This window comes from Manis javanica, chromosome 8 (genome assembly GCF_040802235.1).
Source record: "Manis javanica isolate MJ-LG chromosome 8, MJ_LKY, whole genome shotgun sequence".
NCBI lineage: Eukaryota > Metazoa > Chordata > Mammalia > Pholidota > Manidae > Manis > Manis javanica.
The window spans coordinates 82,511,513-82,528,621 of NC_133163.1; the positions used below are offsets into that span (position 1 = coordinate 82,511,513).

Consider the following 17,109-nt stretch of genomic DNA (forward strand, 5'->3'; position numbering starts at 1 on the left):
CCCTTAGCTCTTGTATATTTCTCTGCAGTTCTGTCAGCATGTTTATGATTTTTATTTTGAAGTCTTTCAGGGAGACTGGTTAGGTCTGTCTCTGCATATCTTCTCTCAGGGGTTGTCTGAACTATTTTGGACTAGACTAAATTTTTTTTGCCTTTTCATGGTGATAGTGGTGGCTATAGGCAGTTTGCGGGTGTGTCAGCTGGGAGAAGAATGTCCTTTCCTGCTTGCTGGATGCCATGCCCTTCTCCGCTGCCTGTGTCAGTTACCCACACTCCTGGAGCAGCCACTGTGTTAATCCCCTAAGCTGCTGTGGGCTAGTGCTCCGTCAGAGCTCTGTGGAGCCCTGCGGGGAGTGGCAGGCATGCCAGGTGCGCTCCTCCGCAATAGCGGTGCCTCTGCTGGGCAGCTGTGTGCCAGCAGTGGCTTTTGGGTCTGGCCCGAGCAGCTGTGCATCAGGCTGGGATTTCGGTCAGCTGCTGGGAGCACAGCTGCTCCCTCTGGCACCGCTGCAGGTTTGCATCGGCATCTCCCACGTGGACCTCTCCCGGGCTCCTCTGGCACCACTGCCACTGGCACACATGGGCCGGTCACGGGCTGTTCGGTCACTGCTGCTGTGGCCTCGCATGAGCCGCTCCCAGTCCCCTCTGGTGCCACCACCCCCGTCACATGCTGCCACTCTCCAACATTTGGCCAGTGTCTTGGGGTCTGCACCAGTTGGGGGAGTGACTGGCAGGCTGCTTAGTACCATGAGGGGCTTCAAAGCCCAAGGGTTTAGGGCGCCTAAAGTTCCCCGGGATTCCCAGCTGCTGCTAAGCATGCTGGGACGGCTTCATCCAGCTGTGGTGCCCCTGTCTCTTTAAGACTTGCAAAAAGCACTCGCTTTTCTTTTGTCTCAGGGGCACTGGTTGCAGGGACCTGCCTGCAAGTTTTGATTTTCTGTTTCTCTAATATCCAGCACCCCATGCACCTTGTGTCTGCGCTCCGGGTGCAGATTTCTAGAGCTGGTTGTTTAGCATTCCTGGGCTTTCACTCCCTCCCTATTTCAACTCCTTTCTTCCCACCAGGTTCTGGGGTGAGGGAGAGTTCGGGTCCCACCTGGCCGTGGCTAGTATCTTACTCCCATCGTGTGATCCTGAGTTCTCTCAGATGTAGATGTATCCTGGCTGTTGTACTGCATCCACTGGTGTCTCTTTTAGGAATAGTTGTATTTATTGTATTTTCTTAAATATGTATGTTTTTGGGAGGAGATTTCCACTGAACTACTCATGCCACCATCTTTCCGTGATACCCAGGTATGTGATTTTTTAATACACTGCTAAAATCTTTTAGCTACTGTTTTATTAAACATATTTGCATATATGTTTATCAGGGCCACTGACCTATAAGTTTCTTTTTTGTAATGTCCTTGTCTGTCTGGCTTTGGTATCAAAATAATGCTGGCCTCATCCAATAATTTTTTAAGTGTTACTTCTTCTAGTCTTTTAAAAGAGTTTGACAAGTATTGATGTTAATTCTTCCTTAAATATTTGGTGGAATTCAGAAATGAAGCCATCTTGTCTCAGTATTTATTTCTTTGGAGACATCTGATTCATGACTGATGAGTCTATTATTTTCAGATTTTCTATTTATTAAAAATTCAGGCTTCATGGTTGTGTGTTTCTAGGAATTTATCCATTTCTTCTAGGTTATCAATTTTGTTGGATTTTAATAATTCATAATACTCTCTAATAAACATCTATGTTTCTGTGAATCATGTAAGGTCTCTTCTTTCATTTCTTATTTTGCTTTCTCTTTTTGTCAGTTTCATCTTTTCGAAAATCAGTCTGTCCTTTCGCTGATCTTTAGTATTATTTTTCTTGTCTCTTTTTCATTCTGTTCTGCTCTGATTTCTTTAATTTCCTTCTTTCTGCTAACTTTGGGCCTAGTTTCTTCTTTTTTGGTAGTTTTGAGTTTTACTTCCTTGAGATGTTTGTTTTTCCTAAATGGAGGCATTTACCTCTAGACACATCCCTCTAGAACTACTTTTGCTACATCCTGTAAGTTTGGGGATGTTTTCCCCTTTTTCTTTGTCTCAACATTTTTATTGATCTTCATTTTGATATTTTGACCTTATGGTTGTTCAAGAATTGTGAATTTTTCCACACATTATGAATTTTCCAGATTTCCTCCTGATATTCATATTTTCATGCCATTATAGTAAGAAAAGATACTTGCTATGATTTCAATCTTCTCAAATTTGGTAAGCCTTGTTTCGTGAGGTAACATACACTCTTATCCTGAAAAATGGTCTCTGTGATCTTGAGTAGAATGTGTATTCTACACATTTTGAGTGAAGTGTTCTGTTTATGTCTGTTAGGTCCACTTGGTCTAAATTATAGTTCAAGTCCATTATTTCCTTACTGCTTTTTATGTCTGAATCATCTATCCATTTTTGAAAGTGGAGTAGTGGGTCTCCTTTTATTATTGCATTGCTCTTTATTTCTGCCTTCAGGTCTGATAATGTTTGCTTAATGTATTGAGATCCTCCAAAGGTGAGTGCAAATACATGTTTAGTTGTTATATCTTCTTGATGAAATATCCTCTTTTTTGTTATATAATAACCTACTTTGTGTCCTGTGACAGTTTTGAATTAAAGGATATTTTCATTCTTACATATGGATAGCTACCCTCCTCTCTTTTAGCTACCATATGCATAGAATATCTTTTTCCATCCCTTGACTTTCAGCATATGTGTGTCCTAAATCTATGTGAGTCTGTTTTTGGCAGTATATATGTAAATTTTGTTTCTTCATTCATTCAGCTGCTTTACGTCTTTGATTAGAGAATTTAATCTATTGTATTTAAAGTTCTTATACTTAAGAATTTTCTTGACATTTGTTAGAGTTTCTGTTTTATAGGAACAGAAAGTTTCTTTCATATATTTCTTCCTCTCTTATTTTTTCCTGTCTGATTTGATTATTTTTTTGGTATTGAAATACTTTGATTTCTTTCCCTTAATATTTAGTGTATGTAGGTTTTGTTCTTTGTGATTACCATGTGGCTTACATAAACCATCTTACAGTTATCACAGTCTATTTTAAGCTAATAAAAACATAACTCTGATCACATACAAAAGCTCTATACTTCTTCATCCCCTCACTTTCTTCTGTTTTCTCATACTCTGCTCCTCCTGAGATTCTCATGCTATGTACACTGCTTGGGTAACTGACATCCTATAGGTCATGTAAGTTTTTTCACTCTCTTTCATTTTTTTGTTCTTGTTTTGTTTCTCTACCTGGATAATTTCAAATAAGTTGTCTTTGAGTTTGCCAATTATTTCTTTAGTGCAATCAAATCTGATGTTCATGCTCTTCATTGAAATGTTCAGATTCTTCATCGTCGCTCTCAACTACAGACTTTATATTTGGTTCTTTTTTTTTTTTTTTGGTTTCTACCTCTTTCCATTTTATTCACCTTTTGCTTTCCTGATTACATTTAGTTTTACTCCCTTTAGGGTCAGTTACTGGAGTGTTACTAGTTTCTCTTAGTGGTGTCATGTTTGCTTGATTCTTCATGTAGTCTTGTATTGGTGTCCAGGCACCTGAAGGACAAGTTACCTCTTGTAGTTTTGACATACTGGTATCAGGGGTAAAGAGTTTTCCTGCTGGGTTCCTAGATGGGTGGGACAACCCCTGGATTGTGGTGAAACAGGGCTTGAGCTGGGTACTGTGGCTGTCGCAGGACCCACAGTCAAGTCTGCAGCCCACAGGATTGTTATCAGAGCTGCATTCGGGTGTGGTGTCTGCCACGAACTTTTCCTGGGACACAAGACTGCCTCTGGAACACAGTAGTAAAGGACTGGATCTGGGTCATGGGATTGCTTCAGAGATCGCAGGTGTCCAAGGTTGCACTACTCGATATTTTGAGTGGGTCTCTGGGCAGGAAAGAGTTCCTTGGACTGCAGTACACTGGGGGCTTAAGCTGTCCTAGACTCCTGCAAGGACCTAATTTAGTCTGAGGTCAGCAGGCCTTGTTAGCAGGGGCATGGGTGGGCATGGGCCCCACCCAGATCCCTTGGTGGAACGGGCTGTTGGCAGGACTGTAGAGAAGTAGGGCTGAAATGGACTACACAGGGGGACAGAGCTGCTTCCAATCCACATTCAGGACCATGATCCATAGCTCTGCCACTGAGGCATGGGCCTGCTGTCTTAAAGCAGCCCTCTTTGGTCTTGAGCTTCTACTGGGGATTCACAAATTCCCACCTGGATGCCAAGCTTCCTTAAAGGCATTCCTGTCCATGCATAGCTACCAACTATTGGTTTTTGAGGGAGAATGTGTGCTGAGGACTTCTATCCAACTATCTTGCTGATCTCACTCCATTCTACATTTACTTCTTTGTTCAAACTGAGTATGCATGAAAATTAATTTCAGAATTGCTAACCTACACCCACATGAAAAACAATTTACCAACTACAGTACAATGTTAATGTACAATTTTGTTTGGCTTTGACTTTAACTTTCCAGTTAAAATTAGAATGCTCAGTTACATAGGGCACCACTCTCCCTTTTCCTCCATCAGTACAGTTATGTCATACATTTGCAATACAGAAAGATATTTTTGTCAGGAAAGATGACCTTACAACCTGGTTGATGTTTTGATTGTTTGCTTGCTTGTTATGTTTGACATTATAGTTAAGTCTTTACGATATAATATCTATATGTTTTTATAAATATGTAGAATCATATATTCGCCAGTCTCATACCATGAAGAATGGTAAGAGGATTATTTTTAATGTAAAATATTAAAAAAATAAAGAACCAAACAGGCAACATCTTTAAATAATATCCTACATTCACTTCCTTAGAAGGTAAATATTGGTATTTCACCTTAGCTGCCCTTGAACTTTACAAATATATATATATTACTTATCTAGTTATATACAATATATATACAAATATATATATATTACTTATCTAGTTATGTACAATATATATACAAATATATATATATATATTACTTATCTAGTTAAAGTATGCTCATATACTTCTTACCCTCTACTTACCTATCTTCCCTTCAAATACTACTTAGAATTTAGCACCTGGATGATTTGGAACTTTTATTTAATCATTTGTATCCACATTTATTTCAATGTATTAAAATGTAATCATATTAACTGAATCATTCTTTCAATTATTTTCCCTTAATATTAAATTTTTTAAAACTAAATGTTCATACATGAATTCCAAATTCATAAATTTTAATCATCAAATAGTATTGCATTGCATTAAAATATTATAATTTACTTCCTCATTTTCCAATTTACACTTTGTATATACTATTTCTCTTTTTAGAAACTATTGTACTAAGCATTATGCACATATCCTTGTGTGTGTAAAACCTTTACTAGATTACATATAGAAAACTGACTTTGCTAAGTGTCACAGAACCTCTTTTTACATTTCTTTAAAAATGGCCATTTATGACTTGGATAAGACCCTCTGGAGACATGAATGCAGTACCTATAAAACATTATAAAAATAAGGTTAAAAAGACTGTTGATGTATTTGTCAAGGAAACAGAATATTTTTCATGAAGAAATGAGAGCATCTTCAAGTATTTAAAGATCCATCATGCTGAAGGCGTAGATTGGTTCTATTAAACCATAGATAATAGAACCAATTGAACATTCTTACAACAAACTAAACTGCCTTGTGAAGCAGTAGGTTCCTTATGACTAGAGAAAACCTCCCTGAGGCTTGGGAAACATTTGTAGGATTGAATGATGGCTTTAATGACAGTCAGAACATTGGGGGTCAAAAATTTACTGACTAGTAGTTTGAGTGGTGATCAAATATTTTGCTTACACGTGCATCACTAGGTGGTAAAAGCTTTTATTTTCCCATTCCTGGAAAAATTGTGTAAAATATAATTACCCCCATGGCAGGGTGACTTCACAGATCTCTGAAGGTTAATTTTTCACTTCTCACATGAGGTCAGTTTCCTGGCCTCAGAGTAGAAGGCTTTATATATATTCTCTTTTCTTAGGATACTGCCAATATGTGATACTGGGAAAGAGGGGCCGAGGGCTCACTACATGAGGATAGAACCTGAGGGACTTGGCACATTTTTGTTTAGGGACTAAATTAAAATGCATCATGTCAAGAGTATACTGAAAATTTATTCTGTATGAAAATGTGCAATGAATGGAAGTTTAGAAGACAGAAATAAGGATTGGAGGAATTACTAACATGTGTAAGTATTATAAATGCATTTTGATCATGTTTGCTTACAGCAGAGAAATAATGAGTGAGCTGTTTAAAATTATAAAATTAACAACTACATTCAGCAAAAAGACAGTCGTTGATTTCTCAGTCAGATTGGAAACTCCATCTTGAAGAAGTAAGTCCCTATTTTCCTCTTCTCTGTCTATATGATGTATGACTGCCCCATTGCACTGGTTTAGGGGCTAGTTCTTATATGAATAGGATCAAAATCTGAGGAACAGAAGAAAGTATGTTAGAACCATTTTCTTTCCCTTCTCTGCCCCTATTATGCTTTCTACTCAGAGGATGTTGAGACATTCTTTAAATCTATACTTATTGACAACAAAATTTGGCTGAAATGAAGGCAGGAATTGGTGTGCAAAGCAGCATAACGATCAGTTAGGTCTCCTTCACTGCTTTTTGCTTCTAGTCTTATAGGAAAGCAGTCTTGTGAGATAAATTATAGACAAGAACAATTAAAATTAAAATATAATTAATATATAATTATTTTGGAGATGGATGTCAATATAGGATTAATTCCTTAAGTATTAAATTTCATCTTAAAACAGGAGGAATAAAACATCTTATGATGTAATTTATGATTTAAAAAGGTCTTTATTCCTTAGGTATACTGGTGTTGAAAAAGTGTATAGAATTGACCTTTGAACAGTGCAGGTATTAGGGGGTGCTGACCCTTCATGCAGTAAAAAATCTGTATATAACTTAAACTACCCAATAACTAACTAATAATAGCCTACTCTTGACTAGAAGACTTACTGATAACATAAACTGTTGGTTAACACATATTTTGTATACGTCTTCCATGCTACAATTAAACAACTAGAGAAAGAAAACATTTTCAATTGTTACAAATGTTCACAAATTTTTCAGTAATAAGTACCACACATTTCAAACCCATGTTTTCCAAAGGTCAACTGCAATTCATTAACCATGAAGCCGAAGGATATTCCAGATAAAGCAATTCTGAATGACTTTTCCAAACTCCACATGTTCCCTTTATATAACTGCCTTGCATTTTGAGTTTGAGAAATAAAAACAGCCTTGGAGATCATCTAGCTCCATATTCTAAGATAAGAACTGGAATAATACTATGCATCATTACTAAGAATTGCCTATATAATTATTAAGAAGAAAATAAAATATTGCCTCTCTCTGTAACACTTGTATTAATAGTGTGGAAGTTAATGTGGAGAGGATATTCTAGTTATTTTTTTCTTCAAAAATGAAAATTGATAATCTTACTTTTACTTGATATTGAAATGATAGATTTCATGTGAAGTTAGGAAATTTTCAGAAGCTTCTTTTAGAGATAAAATAATCTTTGCAATAGAATAATCAATACTAACATGATGTTGTCTAACATGACATTAAAACCTCAGTTTTTTCTCTCTCCCTCTTGCCAAATCTCCCTCCATGTGCATGACTATTGTGTCTCCCACACAGATGTATCATCACTTACACTAATTACTACATTCTACTGATGTCAAATCTCCAGTTAGGTTCTAATCATTGTCAAGGTTTTCCTTCTGTCTGATGCTGAAGACTGTAAAGGGTTAGACTGAAGGTTGGAAAGACTTAGGTTCTCTCCTTTGCGCTTTACTCAATGACTCCTGCATCATTTTGTTTCACTTGGCAAATGTAGATATTGTTAACGCATGGGTCAAGGAGGGAGCTCTGCTTTCCTAAGCTCTTGATGCAGTTGGAGGAGACAACAGAAAGAGGCTATTGCTCTTTACCTTCTTTACTCCCCTCTGGTTCTGTACCCATGTAGTCTATTAATACTTGTCCAAATATCTGGTCCTGTAGAATCACTGATCACTGTTTTTTTGTTTTATAAACTAGGATTATTTTATCTCTTGGATCGTACATACTGTTTCCATCATTGAACCAGTGGCATTATACTTAGTTTTTTGCTCTTTTGAAATTATATTTAAGAAAGCCAGAGAATTAGAATATTATCAATTAGGAGGGATAATTCTAAACTTCTCCTTTAAAAAAAAAAGAAAGAAAAACTGAACCCCTGTGAGATGGTAAAATTTGCCTAAAATTTAGAAAGCTATTCAGTAGGAAGGAGAAGCAGAACCAAGGTTTTCTAGATCCCAGGCTAATGCTCTACCTATAGCACGTGACACCTTTGGACATCATCCCTGATTTGAAGTTCAGGTCATTTTAGAACTTATAATTTAGAATGGTCTGTTATTCAAGATACAGCAATATTAGTTATTGTGTATAAAATAGTTATAGTTATAACTATTAGATATATTTATTAGATATAAAAAACTAATAAGATGAAAAATCACCTGCTGTACAACTAACTATGAAATAAAGTATAGTCTTTATATGATGCCTGTCTTAAAGACTCTTAAACTTACATGGCTAAATCTATTATATTATTATTATAGAATAAAATATCTGATTCAATTACACGATGATCATACAAAACACATCTTTGAAAAGGAGAGAAAAATTAAAATGCACTTTAAAGTATGGAAAAAGGAAAGAACAAGCCTAAAATTTTTCTAAGCAGTATTTTGAGACCATGACTGCATTTCCTGTCACTTCAGAAACTTTACAGAGCCTAAATTACATGACAATGACATTGATTGGTTGTACCTCTTAAAAAATATTTTGAAATGCTTTTGATTAATATTTCTGACTAAAACTTTCTCTGATCAGAAAAAAAGGCCTACGTGAGAGAGTTACAGTTGAAATTTCTAGTTTATACCCTGAGAGTAATGTTTTAAGTCTTTGACTAATTCCATTCCTACTTCTGGAAGGTAAGTTTCAAGGTCACACTTTCCTAGGAAAATGTGGCTGTAAAATAGTTCAGGATCAGTCCTCTTTATGCGACCTCTAGTGAGGTAGGATTGCCTTTAATTTTGAGAGGTTCCACAAGTTATTGTTTATGGCCAAAATATTTCATTGTTTACTGTTACCACAAACACAAGCAATGCAGCAAAAGTGAGGTTACGCTCTATGCACCATTTGCAAAATGTATTTTTAGTGCAGTCCCATGTCCTTGAAGACAAGCCCATCGCACGAAAAGATACCTTGTGCCTATTTCCTTCTTGAGAAGTAAATCTCTTTATGGCTCATCTCCTCAGGCCAGGTGAGTGGGGTTTTTGGTACCCTGCAGCTGACAATTAAACGCTTTCTAAGCTTTAACGATCACAGACTAAATGTGCACATATGCTTCATTTTATCTTAGATAACGGACAGCATTTTGCTGGTCTCTTTCTGAAGCTCACGCACCAGCACTGGTCTCTAGGGCACAGTGACTGTGGGGGAGATGAAGGGAAGTAGGGATGGAGACAGCAGACAGTGAAAGAACGCTTTTGAAGGATCTAACTTTGAACTGGTAGAGTTTGGAGGCATCTGCAAATTATAGTCATACCTACTTTATTTTATCCCATGGGCATACTATTTCAGAGATAGAAGTACTGGGGAACAGACTGATATTATAGGATTTAGGCATAGGAAGGACCTGTAGGTCACTTAGCAAAATCTTCTATGCTTGCATTAATTCACTCTAAAATATTACAAAGAAATGAAAAATTGAGTTTCTTTCAGCCCATCTTGTAGTGAGAACTCATTCTTCTATAAGTCAAACAATACCATATTTGAACAGGCTTTGTTAACAGAAACAAAATAGTTATTCTGATCTAAAATAATACATTTCATTATTAAGAACGCTTACATATGTGTAGTCATTACAGTTGGTTAGAGATTTATACTTACATAATCTTTAAGAAACATTTTCAGTGTCTCTTTGATGGTAATATTAATCTCAATATTTTGTATGTGAGAACAATTGAGCCCTGAAGGGCTAAATGACTTACTCAGTGCCATAAAGCTGCCTGTGATTTTAATGTGGAATAATTTTTTCCAATATACATACTTTCCATTCCAAATATTCCAGTATTTTATTGGGTATAAAAACTCCTTTGTTATATGATAAAACTATTGTTTTATTATATAAAGAATGTGTTAGGGAGTGAAGGGAAAAGTGGGTCCACTACCTTACCTAAATGATCAAGGAAGATATTGGTAAATGATCTTCACAGGAGAAGTTTTAAACCTAACCACTGTTTCATCAGTGTTTACTTTTACACAGAGCCCAGGGCAAAGTAGGCATTAAAATTCTTATAGAGTGAATTAACTGACATACATATCTATAGTAGATTTGTATTTATTACATATATGTATATGTAATAAATATATAAATCCATATATAGCAAAGAAACTGAGACATTTGGTTTTACAACATCTTCATTTTACATTGTTAAAAATGGAGAAATTGATGTAAGAGATTTTCCCAAGGTCACTGAGCTGGTCAGTGGCAGAAGAGGGAAGAGATATATGTATATGTTTATACTTTTATAGAGTATTTTTCTTTGGAGCAAAGGTGAAAACTAAACTTTCCTCCTATTATGCCCAGAGATCTTTAGCATAAGAGAAAAAACTGCAAAGATGGAGACATTTATTTAGCAAATATCAAGTATTTGTGATGTAAAATGTGTAATTATCTTTCCAGTAATGCCGAGTTGTAGAAGATAGGTTCTGGGGAAGCCAATGACAAAACCTGTCCTAATGCAAGTGAAAAGAGTGCTAAATATTATGCCAGGAGGCAGCTTTTTAGAACTCATGAAAGGAATGGAAAAGAGTCCCTTCTTTTTTGGGGGAAACCCCCAAAATCTAGTGACTCTCAACTGCCTCAAGAAACAGAACATTACCAGAAGCAAAAAGCCCTCCCAGTGGCCCCTCCTGTCCCTTTCCTACCTTCAACGATAATTATTCTGGCTTCTCATGCTATAGATTCATTTGTCTGCATTTAAACTTCATTATATACAATAATACAGCATATAGTCTTTTGTGTGTAATGTCTTTTACACATTAATTTTGTGAAAATCTATGTTCTGTTAGCAGTTCACAAAATTTTCCCTATTAAGACTTTTTCTTTATTTAGTGAAGAAAAAAATGACAGATTTTTGACTCTGTAGTTCATAATATTGGAATTCTCTGATGTCAAAACAGGCTTTCAGATATTATTTCCAATATTCAATTATGATTTTCATTAGTAAATTAGTTTACTGAACCTCTTATATTTAAGTAACTAAATGAACCAATTGGTTGAAATTCTCTCCACCAAACTCCCAATCTCAATCCCCCTTATCTAGAAGAGTTACAGTTCAATGTCCCATTCTGTGTCTTTTTGTCTTGTTTTGATTACTAGAGTACCTTCTCTATTTAGGCACAAATGAAAATATAACATATATATTTTAGTAGAAACCAGGATTCCTAAGAATGAGGCAAAATTGGGAGACTGACCCCAAACTCAGTTAACTGATTCCCTCTGTTTCTCTCCTATTCAGGTAACTGATGATAAATTCCTTCGAAAGTCCATGAATCAGACAAATGACACTCAGGTGATGGAATTTGTATTGCTGGGACTCTCTAGTTTCCAGGAGCTACAACCTTTCTTGTTTGTCATATTTTCTCTGCTTTACATAGCAGTACTGTTGGGCAACTTTCTCATTATCCTCACTGTGACCTCAGATTCCCGTCTACATACACCCATGTATTTTTTGCTTGCAAACCTCGCTTTTACAGATGAATGTTTTGCCACTTTACCCCAAAAATGATTGCAGACTTGTTAGTTGAGCACAAGAGTATTTCTTTTGAAGCCTGCATGACCCAGATTTTCTGTATTCACCTCTTTGGTGGCAGTGAAATGGTGCTCCTTGTATCCGTGGCTTATGACCAGTATGTCGCTATATGCAAACCTCTCCACTACATGACAATCATGAGCCGCTGTGTATGTATTATTCTTGCCCTCATCTCATGGTTTGTTGGCTTTATCCATACTATCAGCCAGTTAGCATTTACTGTTAACTTACCTTTTTGTGGCCTAATCAGGTAGACAGTTTTTTCTGTGACCTCCCTCTAGTGACCAAGCTGGCCTGCATAGACACTTACGTTGTCATCCTACTAATTGTTGCAAACAGTGGCTTTCTATCTATGAGTTCCCTTCTGATCTTGGCTGTCTCCTACACTGTGATACTTACCACACTTAGGACTCGCTCCTCTGCTAGCATGGCAAAGGCCCGCTCCACACTGACTGCTCATATCACTCTGGTTATATTGTTCTTTGGACCATGTATCTTCACATATGTGTGGCCCTTCAGCGGTTACTCAATAGACAAAGTCATTGCTCTCTTCTACACAATCATTACTCCCATTTTAAACCCAGTTATCTACACTCTAAGGAACAAAGAAATGAACACAGCTATGTCAAAACTCAAGAGTCGGTATCTGAAGTTGGCAGAGTTTCTGTAATCAATTAGAAATGCTGTTCTCTTGGAAGCAAAGTAAACTTAACAAGACTTACTATTGTAGCCATGTCTCTAGCCACAAATGGAATCACTGTGAAGTCAAACAAGTCATTTTAACCTGTGGTAAGGGTTAAGTTTAATTAAAGAATAAGGATGACAAGAAAAGTCTAAGGATGATTCTTACTGATTGTCATATTCTCTGCATCCATTGTGTGCTTTTCTTCTTTATGTTTCTGTTTTCTTACTTTTTATTTTATATAAAGCTTTTTAAGATACAGACTTTGAAGATAATGACAAATGGTTTTTAATTATATGTCATAAATGGTACCTCTTTCTGTCTAAATAATACTGTTTAGACCCAATTATGTAGTTATCTTAGGTATGTTTCTCTATAGATCTATTAATATACATACATATATATATATATGATATACATAGGTAAGAATGCCTTTCACACTGTATAATGGAACTGGCAGTACATGAATACAATTCTCTGACAGGTGTTAATGGTATGGAAAATAGAAAATGGCATGACTCCCTAAGAAGAAGGCATTTATATTCAACACTTTTATAAATCCTTCTTAATTGTGGCTGATTAACACATATTATTTATGGAAAACCATTCACTAAATAAATTTATTCACCAGTGTGTTTTGTATTTGGTTAATTTCTGTTCAAACTGATTAAATAATCTCAGGAATTCAGACATGGGTTATTATTTCTCCACTTGTCATGATGACAGGAGCCCGAATCTTAGTATAAAACACTCACTCTCCCCTTAGATCTTCATGATTCCTGTCTTCTCAGATAAGGTAGTTTTCTATATTAATAGTTAGTAGAAGTTATCATTTTTCTACATGGACATTTTATTCAGTGAACGTTTTACTTTTACATTGCATAATGGAGGTCCAGAAAATGACAGAACTCTATTTGATGGCATTTGAGTTAGTCATGAACTTACCCATACAGAACCACTTATGAGACCAAGATTTTCTAAGATTTCCCATTATATATTATTTTAGGCTTTTCTTTTTTCATTATTGTATTTAAGGCTTTACCTAGACTTCCATGTTATGACTTCACAATCTGTAGTACTTTTATCTGATTGTTTTCTAGAATCCACTCTGTAGAGTCTCATAAAGGGATTTCATAATTTTTAATACTGAAAGAAAAATAACTTTTCATTTTTAAGCCAGAGCAGACCAATTTACTATGAACATTACAAAATTAAAATAAAAACAAATGTGCTTGATTTCTAAGTACATTTATGTACTCAGACTTCTTATCATAAAACAAAACTCCAAGAATTCTGTTTTTTTTGGCACTATTCTGTTAAAAATAAATGATATAACATTGTTCTATTAGTACTAATTACAACTTCATACTGTACAACAGAAAGTGTAGTAAGAATTTTACATCTCCTAAAACATCTTTAAGCTACCTTTGTGCGATATTCATACTTCTCATTTTATATATTACAAAAAAGAAGAAGGGGTAAGGATATTGAGGTTTATATGGTTAGAAAGTGGCAAGTGGATTTATGGCCAGGTCGATGGCATGTTTTATATTTTGATTTCTTTTTGGCCTGCAATGGCACACTTTAAGAACGTACTGCTGCCTAATGTGGATTAGGTGGTGAACTGTGCAGAAAATGTGATTACACTCTCATTCCTCTTTCCTACTCAGGATATGGAAAAATTTTAGAAAATGAGGACTTAAACTCAAGACAATACTCCAGTTTCTTGCAAAGTCAGTCACAGAATAACTGCACAGGCCAACAGATTAAAGGTATACTGTACATTCAGGTGATAGCTAAGAAAATAATGTGCATAGATACAAGATAAACAAATGTGCATAGATAGAAGATAAACCAGGTATTAAGAACATAAAATGTAAAGAAGACTGTCATGACTATTGTGAATACTAAAAAAAATCTATTAGCCCTGGTTTTTCTTTTCTGTAGGCCTGATTTTATTTTTATGATGGCAATCATAACAGAGCTTATAGAGAACCAAACATGTGTCAGACCTTGATCTAAGTCCTTTACATACACTAACACATTGCATGTTTTCAAAACGAGGTATATATGATCATATCCATTTTTACAAAGCAGGAGGTTGAAGCACAGAGAAAAAAACAACCTACCAATGATCACACAGCATGTGATGACAGAGCCAGAATTTGGGTTCAGGTAGCCAAGGGTAGTCTCTAAACCAGGGTCCAACTGTGCCTCTGCATTTTGTAGCATGAGTCTGAGGAAATAATAAATTATTTCAGTATAGTACTAACTTGTTCTTTTGTGGGCAGAATTTCTTTTTTATCAAGAGAAGGACCATTGGGGATATGCAAGCAAGTTTTACTTTTAACCACTCTGCCACTTTATAACTATATAAACTTGCTCAATATGGGTTTTATTTTTCCTAGGAAGGGACTATGGAACCTCTGAAATTGTGTGCTCCATCAACATTTACCTTGTTTGATCTAAACAAAAATTTTGCTGTGTCATGTCATATCAGGTCACATCATATTTTGTCATATATCATGTAAGGAGGTATTCCATAAAACTGGAAAAACAAAGGAGGTGGGAAGTACTGACATGGCAGCTAAGGTAGAGAAGAGCAATATGGACCCCAAAGCCTTTGCATAGGCAGGATGCAATAGGAAGAAGATGTGCTGTTCAAGAGACAACTGTGCTTTCCTTTCAGGTAAACAGCTGATAACACCATGAGACTCCTCTCAATAATAAATAATGACCCCCATTTATTCTTACTTATCATATAGTTGTAGTAAATTGCTAGTCCTAAATTCAAAAATGATGAAATTTAGATAAAAAAGAAAAATGATTACTTCTGGAATTTATATCTTTTTAATATATATGACCTGATATTTTTGGTAACATTTAAAAGTAAATTTTAAGATAAAGTTCTTAATTCCAAGGAGTTGAGAGAAGGGGTAATATTATATCATGTTTAAGAGTCTGGTTCCAGATTCAGTTCCTGGTTGTAATCCCCATTTAAACAGTTAGTAGTTTTGCAGTATTGCCTTTGAGAAGGTTACTGTATATCTCTGACTTCACTGAAACTGCAAATGGCTGCGATGATGCAGTGAAGTAGTGTGGAACAAGCAATATGTATACTGCTAGCACAGAGTCACAGCCTAAATAGGTTATATACCCTTTTAAATATGTTATGTACACTCAGTCCATTTTTCTTCTCTTTTTTAAAAAAAGCACTTTATTGGGGTGTGACTAGAATGAAAAGGTTGTACATACTATGTATACAACTTGATGATGGAAATATGTCTATATCAGTGAGACCATCAACCCTCTCCCTAAGGGATGTCCTCCTGGTGAAAGAGTTGAGTCGATAAGAGACTAGTTGCTTTAATTTCTTTCTCTTACACACTAACAACCATATCATTTGGGAAGCAACAATCACAATAAAAAATGCTCCTATTATAACATTTTAATTGTACTACCATATCACAAAATTTCAAAAAAACTCTAACTAATATTAATGTTAAAAAGAAACGATGGAAAAATATATCAATTGTCTAAAATACGGGTTTCACATATTTATATTTGAAAGTGTTAAAATTATCCATTATACCAGCCAGGCCAAGCCCACAGCAAAAGCGCAGATAAACCCAATAGCAACTGGGCAGGAAGCAGAAGCCCTGTCTTCACACAGCTGCCAAGCACAAGCCACTAGAGGTCGCTATTCTCCCAGGAGAAGGCCACAAACCAACAAGAAGGGAAGCTCTTCCAGCGGTCACTTGTACCAGCTCTGCAAACTATCTCTATCACCATGAAAAGGCAAAACTACAGGCAGACAAAGATCACAGAGACAACACCTGAGAAGGAGACAGACCTAACCAGTCCTCCTGAAAAAGAATACAAAATAAAAATCATGAACATGCTGAGAGAGATGCAGAGAAAAATGCAAGAGCAGTGGGATGAAGTCCGGAAGGAGATCACAGATGTCAGGAAGGAGATCACAGAAGTGAAACAATCCCTGGAAGGATTTATAAGCAGAATGGATAAGATGTAAGAGGCCATTGAAGGAATAGAAGCCAGAGAACAGGAACGTATAGAATCTGACATAGAGAGAGATAAAAGGATCTCCAGGAATGAAACAACACTAAGAGAAATATGTGACCAAACCAAAAGGAATAATATTCGTATTAGAGGGATACCAGAAGAAGAAGAAAGAGGAAAAGGGATAGAAAGTCTCTTTGAAGACATAATTGCGAAAAACTTCCCCAAACTGGGGGAGGAAATAATTGAACAGACCATGGAATTACACAGAACTCCCAACAGAAAGGATCCAAGGAGGACAACACCAAGACACATAATAATTAAAATGGCAAGGATCAAGGACAAGGAAAGAGTTTTAAAGGGAGCTAGAGAGAAAAAGGTCACCTATAAAGGAAAACCCATCAGGCTAACATTAGACTTCATGACAGAAACCCTACAGGCCAGAAGAGAATGGCATGATATACTTAATGCAATGAA

General features: G+C 36.1%; 1 pseudogene; it reads left to right on the forward strand.

Annotated features, from left to right (window-relative positions):
- The first annotated feature begins 361 nt into the window (after positions 1-361).
- Positions 362-12,600, forward strand: LOC108408800 (olfactory receptor 4K15-like; annotated as a pseudogene).
- Positions 12,601-17,109: the final 4,509 nt, after the last annotated feature.